Source organism: Pseudopipra pipra, chromosome 1 (genome assembly GCF_036250125.1).
Source record: "Pseudopipra pipra isolate bDixPip1 chromosome 1, bDixPip1.hap1, whole genome shotgun sequence".
Taxonomy (NCBI): domain Eukaryota; kingdom Metazoa; phylum Chordata; class Aves; order Passeriformes; family Pipridae; genus Pseudopipra; species Pseudopipra pipra.
In genome coordinates this window covers 109,727,103-109,734,680 of record NC_087549.1, presented here as the reverse complement: position 1 = coordinate 109,734,680, position 7,578 = coordinate 109,727,103, and the positions used below count along the sequence as shown (strand labels likewise).

General features: G+C 41.9%; 1 long non-coding RNA gene across 1 annotated transcript; it reads right to left on the bottom strand.

The window, feature by feature from the left end:
- Nucleotides 1-287: 287 nt before the first annotated feature.
- Nucleotides 288-5,620, bottom strand: LOC135419900 (uncharacterized). The gene is made up of 4 exons (XR_010433201.1): nucleotides 5,535-5,620; nucleotides 5,248-5,369; nucleotides 1,605-1,662; nucleotides 288-866 (listed from the first exon to the last, which is right to left on the bottom strand). It is a non-coding gene; the product is annotated as an uncharacterized LOC135419900 (long non-coding RNA).
- Between the last annotated feature and the right edge of the window lie 1,958 nt (nucleotides 5,621-7,578).

The following is a 7,578-nucleotide window of genomic DNA, read 5'->3' as shown; positions in this document are numbered from 1 at the left end:
CTTGAGCCTTCCTTCCTCCAGGCTGAACAATCCCAGCTCCCTCAATCAGTCCTCATTAAACTTGTGCTCCAGACCCTTCACCAGCTTCGTTGCCCTTCTCCGGATACGCTCCGGTATCTCAATGTCTTTCTTATAGTGAGGGGTCCAAAACTGTACACAGTATTTGAGGTGTGGCCTCACCAGTGCCAAGTACAGGGGGACGATCATTTCCCTAAGAGGATGATTTTTCATCATTGCTATTATAGTTTAGTGGTGGGATGCTCAGGTCTGTGTCATAGCACAAGCACTTCAGCACACAGTACATCATGGAGTGATGGGGATTATCTGATCATCAGAATGAATGCATAGCTGTGGTGTGAAGCATGCTGAGTAAGCCCATGGTGCTCAGTGTACCCTGCCATATTCCAGCAAACAGCCAAGCTTGTGTGTGGATAAAACAGATCAGTCCACATGTAATGCCTGCAATAATTAACTTTTACATGTTAATTACCTGGGCTTTTCTTCATTAGTCTGTTTCATTACGGCCCTTTGCTCTGATTTTCATTGTTCAAATCTTAGTAAGACACATACTTCTCTTTTTGTGGATGAGAAGGTAAGCAAAATGTCTTGATCACTTAGAGAATACATTAGGTAGGGAGTCCCAGGGGGGATTACTGCTTCAGCACTGCTGTCTCCACTGAGAGATAAAGATGAGCACAAGTTCATGTGAAACATAATTTTAAGATGTTTTGAGCAACTAAACCTCAAAAGGTCTGCAAAATGCTCCCAGGCGAGATACAGATGGGTGACCATACCGTCACCTCAGAGATATTCTGAGCTGTTCAGTGTCATTTTCTGAGGTACATCAGACTGCAAGAAGGAAATTCCTGTAACAATGTGAATAGTGATTAATTAGATGTCTTTCTGCCCAGCCATATCAAACCAACTTGAGAATCGCAAACAATTTTATAGGCTGAAGGATGGGGCAGCTAACCAGTATAAAAATATATTGCTTTAAAAATGTTTCATTTCCATTACACATGGATTTTTCTAGAGGAATTTCACTAAAATTCTCTAAAATCCACTGCTACAGGTTTACACCACTGGGATAAAAATCTGGCCCCCCTCTATAGTGAGGGCTTATTAAGGTGTCTACGATCCAGCAATGTAAGGGGCCTTCATGTTAATAATTCTTTATTATCAGCCTTTTGAAGCCTTCCAAAGACCTGAAAGAGAAGCAGAGCTGCCTGGAGCTGCACAGGAAGCCAGACTCATGGACCCATCTTATCTCAAAGTCTATTACTTCTGCTCAGTAAAGTGTCCATGTTCTCATTTAGAGTAAAGGCATTTGCAGGTAAATTGTTCTCTGCTCAGACTAATGGACCAATTTCAGTTTTCATTTCTGAGGATATAAATCTTAGGCTCACTTTTCTGACAACACAGAGCATTTCAGTATAAACATTTCACCCAACAACCTCAAAATCTTGCTTGGTTTTGGTTTTTCGAGTCCTAGAGTTTGATCTTTGTATGAAAACTGTACCCAGAGGCACAGCAAACTTACAGCAGATGTTAACAGCTTATCCACGAGACATTTCAAAATGGAAGGTGCATCTTCACCTTCATACCAGCATGGTCCATCTTCACCCTGGCTCTGCCATCAGCATTGTGCAGTCAGTTGAAGAGCTGTAATGGGCCCAAAGTGTAAAGGACTGGTGCAGGGCAGAAAGCAGGAAGAAAAGCGAAGACTGAAAAACATCTACCACGTGGGCTTCAGCTTTTAGCATCTGCAAAAGAACATTCTTGTTCTAACAGTTGGGTTTTGCAGAAGGCTTTTACTACAAACAAAGTATGAACATTATTCTTAAAAAGCTTTTAATGAAGTAGTTTCAGTAGAAAAACAGATTACTTCAGAAAGAGGTAAAATACATCATTGTTTCTGTCCCCTGCTTCTGTCTCTCTTCTCTGGCAACTGACACTCTATACCAGTGTTCAGTAGGAGCACCACCATCCTACACTCAGCAGCACAAACGCTGAGCTTTCTGAGACACATGGGCACTGTTGTTTTCCCCTGAAAGAGGGTTATTTGTGTAGACATATGCAAGAAAGAAGGGTTTGATTGCTACTGCTGATTCAGTAAGAAAAATGTAACATGAAAGAGAGAATAGAAATGAAGCAGACAGCTAGTGGGTGGGGGGAAGGGATGCAGAACCCTTCCACTGATATCTGTGCAAAAAATGTTGCTGCTTATTCAGGTCGGATGGCTGCTGTTTAAAACTCCAACTCTGTGCTTTGAAGGGGTGGGTCGCTTTGCTCTCTGTGATTCTCTATTTGCTGACCTTGATGCTGGAAGGAGGACAGAGCAATTAGCCCCTTTTCCACACTGTGGTATTTGCCAAATAAGGAGTAAGTGAAAAGTTATTCTTAAACATCTGGGATGAGGCTGAGGGGTCCCTTAGCTGGGTGTTCAAGAGTCTTGGACCTGGCAGATCAATCAAGTCTAAATTCAAAGGCAGATGTTTAAAGGCTGAAATAATTTAAGTGGTTAAGGCCTGAATTTTTAGCATCTAACATAAGACACTATCTCCTCTCCACTAACTGCCAAGGAGGTTATGGAACTGCTCTCCTAATGGAAGACTCAGCTGAATGTTTGAGGCTGGATGTTGGAAACAGAGGCCATGATTAATAAACTTGTCTGTAGTATTCAGGCTTGAGTTTAGACAAAAACTCCATTATAGGCCTCACTGCACCAGTGATGGTGCAGCAGAAATCTAGTTGCTATGCAGATATGGAGCCTCTCTCCTGCTTCCTGCTGTTCTGCAATGTGCACAGGGCTTGTCTGCAGAATAAGCAGCAGGTCACCTTGAGGACTGGAAATAAGATAGTGGTGACCAGAAAGTAGTGAGGCAAACCCAGGCAGTAGAAGATACCAGTCACCATTTGCTAGCCCTCAAACCACTGGGGCAGAGTCTCAGTCCAGCTCCCAGTGTCTCCCTTTCAGAGACCTTTGCAGTCAGTAATGCTGAAATGAAAGGGCCATTCCCTGTTACACTGCCTCTCCATGGAGTGTGTTTTAGCTCTGTGGATCTGCCTGTATATACTGTCAGAGAGGAGAAGACTGTGAGTTCATAAAGGCACCCTGTAACTGCAGAGATAGGTCTTGTTGACACCTGTCCTTCCAAACTCTCACTTCCACTGTGCTTTTTTCAAGTATATTTAAAGTCCACCTTCATGTAATTGACAATTTCCCTTCCCTCTCTCCTATAGGTTAGGTTAAAAGGGGCAGGAGGTCCTTTTCCATATTGATTTGTTTTCCTGACCTTTCAGATACATGCAGAGAAAATCAGCAAAAAGGCACTGGAAAAGGAAAAGAACAAAAGCACAGTGCTTGTGCTCATTCAAAGAAATAAGACAAACATGAGAGTTAGCATTGAGTACTAAATAAACCTTCTGCTGCCTGTATGGAAAAAAGTGACTGTGAGGAGTAACACTTTGCACTGCAACACTTTGCACTGCAACACTTTGCACTGCAATACTGGTGGAGGCTATGACAAGGGGCAGTCAGCCTTCAGAGAGCAATCATCTTCTCAGAGGTTTTTTTTCTTTTAATTTTCTTTCTTTTCTTTTCTTTTTTTTTTTTTAAGAAATGTAATTTAAATAGATATATCCTATTTACAAATAAAAGGAAATCAGATAAATTTATTTTTTCATATTTACAATTATTTTTGTGATATTTACACCCCGCTATTAAGCCAGTTCTCACCACAATGCAGTGTGTGTGGAAGCCTTACATGTTCTGTGGGTTTGATTAGACATAAAACAGAGGCCCTAATCGTTAAAGCTCCCCTGATATTTTCTTGCAAGTACATCATGATGGCATGACCAAATGCTGAGCTGGGTAGTGACATTTTTTTCTTGCATGCATTCAGTAAGATTTGATTTTCATCTTCCCTCCCATATCTTATAGTACTGCTTTGCCTTGCTGTATTCCACATTAAAAGCAGACATAGCAAAGCAATGAATGAAGCAATTGCTACAAACCCTTTACCAACCTCACAGGGACATGGTGAGGATTAATTAATTGCTTATTCAGAGATTTCATATCCTAATATTAAAAATAGTACAATCATAATAAAAACAGATTCCTACATTATCAGAATGAGTTATTAAAATCCGCAGTAAAGACAATACAAGTTTCCTACTAAAAAAAAATTCAGGACTGTATTCTAATCTCCCCTGCTGGGAGACACACAAAAAATAACCGGGACTAACTTTTATGGTCAGTATGTTATATTTCATTACATACCTGTAACATTCTCTTTCATAATTATACTGAAACAAGTAACAATAATTTTAATTCTGAAGAAAAGAATTTAAAGAATCCATCTATTTATGTGACATTGATAATCCACTTTCAATTCACATATGTTGTTAATTCAGATTAAGGTTTCCTCAGATACTCTGGATAAGCAAATCTTCATTCTGAAGCCACCACCTCCTATCACAGATACTCATCAGCACCTTTCCTAAAATCAGTAACCACGTGGATTTATGAGGTTGGGAATGGGTGATGGTTTCTTCAAATCCTCAGACCTCTGGCATTCAGATCTGAGCACTAGAGAAGTGAAGGAATTGAAGAGGAGATTCCTGTATCCCCTCACTCAAGATGTGACCCAGCATTGCTCCAAACTATACTCCAGAGGCAGTGACCCTTGAGGGCTGTCAAGCAGCCAAGAGCAGACAGGTTGCAGGTCCCCCAGTACCATTCCTTCTCACACCTCACTCATGCCCAGTGCTCAGCGGCAGCAGAGATCAGTTTCTCTGTGTAAAATTTACTCCTTCATGTGCAATACACATCCTAAAGGAATCCTTCATGGAGCACCCGTGTTCATACTGTGGAATGAAATTTAGGATTGAGACTTCTGTCCAATTTTTGTACCACGAATACCTGCCAAGGTCTTCAGGACCTCCATACAGGTATAACTTCATTGCTTCAGACAGAGAAATACTCTGTCAACTTTCAAACGCTCTGAAAGACATCACTAATCCTTTTCACTATTGCATTACTACCAGGAAGGTCTGCTGAAAGGCATGAGCCCACAAGTGGGAAACTGGAGTACCATGACACGAAAAGAGACAATGCTCAATTCAAAACAACCAAAACAATCCTTTCCTTTTGCCCCCAGGCACTGAATTTCTCTCAGAGAGTAGCATTCTTTTAAAAGAAGAGTAAAAATATAAATTCTTTTCAGTGCAGAGGCTGACACCTACACCCACGATGTGCAGGGACAAACACACCTGTGACAAAAACACCTCTGTTCCTTGTGGGCTCACATCTGGCTGATGTGCTGTAGGTGGCTGCAACTCCTCTAGGTGAATGTGAAGGCAGTGCCCTAAAAAAGGAAAGCAGCATTGTTTTGTGTACAGTGAAATCTGGCTTGCCACCAGGGATGTGTTTAAGATACAGGGGGTCCTGAGGCTACATGCCACTGATGTATTTTGAAGTTAGGGCAGATCTATTGACTGCTAAGCAAAGCTGTACAAACATGTTAGCGTACCCTGCATATGCCATGGGAGGTGTTTAGGACAGAAGAGCGTTCATTAGAGCCGCTCCGCGGTGAGGAACTGAAGCACCGGTGCATTCTGCTGAGAGAGGAATAAACGAACTGCTCAGAGCAGGTTTGCAGATATGTACACTGCTATAAAGTGCTCTTACCACTGTGTTGTGTCCTTTTCAGCTTCTTTGTTCTAGCTTTTCTTGCATTTTCTCCTTCCTTCACTCACCTTCATTATTCCTAATTGCTCCTCTGCCTTTACCTCGCTGTTTTCCCTCTTTCCTTCCCACCTCCAGCTGCAAGACTATTCTTCCGCCCAGGTCTGAGCAGTCCTAGCAATACAGCAACAGCAACTTTGACACTTCTAGCTCTATAGTCCTCTCTGGCAGGACCTGAACACTTTCAGACACACAGGCCTTGGTACATGTCAACTCAATGCATTACCTTTACTCTGTATTACTGACTGCTCACCCTAAGAGCTCTATTTTTTTCTCCCAAGATAGAAAAAGACGTCCTGCAGGGTGATGCATCCCATTCTCATTGCTTCTGGAGTGGTCTCCCTTGCACTGGCTGTGGGTATTGTAGCTCAGGGAATGTTCTTGAACCAGTCACCTCAATTAGATTTCCCTTCATTTAAGGATACCCAGAATAAATCCGGGCTTCATATCCTGCTGTCATGATGTACCCTTTGTAGTAGGCTTGATGTTGATGTATTTTTTGTTATCTCAGGCTAAGGATAAATATAAAATCCAGATTCACTGAAGGTGCATACATGCAATATGCAGTGGGTTTGGTCTTCCCTAGCTATGGAGAAGCTCAAAGCCATCATCAGCTGCACAAACAGTCTATGAATTCATAATCTGTGAATTTTTGAGGGTGGGGAACAATTACTGTACAATGCTGCACATGTATTATTCAAGCTCCTGAAGCCACCCAGTTGGCAAGACAACAAAAGAACAAACGATTTGCAGTGAAGTTCATTTTAATTGAAAGACCAAAGAGTCACATGTGCCTCTCCTTTTAGCCTTAAGGACAACAGTAAAACTAATGCCATTTTCAGAGCCACTGCTATTAAAAGGGAGGTGAGGAAGGGCTTTGTTTTCTAACTATCAGAGAGACATATTCACTTTTACTGCCTATCTATGCTACTCTACTCATTATACAGGGAAGTTTCATTTTGATGAGACTATGGGGATGTATAATTTGCCTTTTATGGATTATATGGCCTGTCACCTCAAATATTAATCTATATATTGCCAGATAAGTGATAAGCACAATAAAGATCTGTTTTGTTAAACTCAGTCCACATTCATGACACCACTATACAAAATCAGTGCTGGGTATGGAGCCCTTTGGTTTGTTTTCCTTGGCATAAGAAGTAACTCAACAACTAAAATAACTTAGATTCTCTGATGTAGAGACAAATGTATAGACAGCTCTCTTCAGGACAAAGTCATGCACCGGGCTGCATGTCAGGATGGCGACATTTCTTTCTTTTCCCTTTCTTGGTTTAACAAAGACAGTTTTGAACAGTTCATGTCTGCAGGTTTGAACAGCTCAAGGCTGAAACCCCAAAGGGACTGAAACCGCTGGTACAGACTATTCCAAGCACACATGTTCATGAGGACAAAGATTGTGAGATCAGAAACTGAGACCCAGGTGAAGCCAACCTCTGGCTAACTAACAGCCGCTTCCCTTGTCATGCAAACCCGTGTGTATGCTATACATATCACCCTCCTCATGCATTCTCCTGGAGTGACCTGCAGCTATTAATAGTCTACTACCATGAGGGTCCAGCATGGCATATCAGAGAAAAGGAATTTTCTCCCTTTTGGAAAAGGCAGGCAGCTATGGCGTTCCCTGCCTGGCTTGCCTGAGCTGCTCACTTTGCTGTGCTCTATCCGTGCAAGGGCAAGTTTCATGGCCCCCTTCATTGGTTTAAAAGGGTGTGCAGCAGATGAATTATGTAGAAATAAAATGTGGATTCACTGTGATGGGATGGTTGTAGTAGATAATGACTTCCACGCCTGCTGCAAATGGATATTCT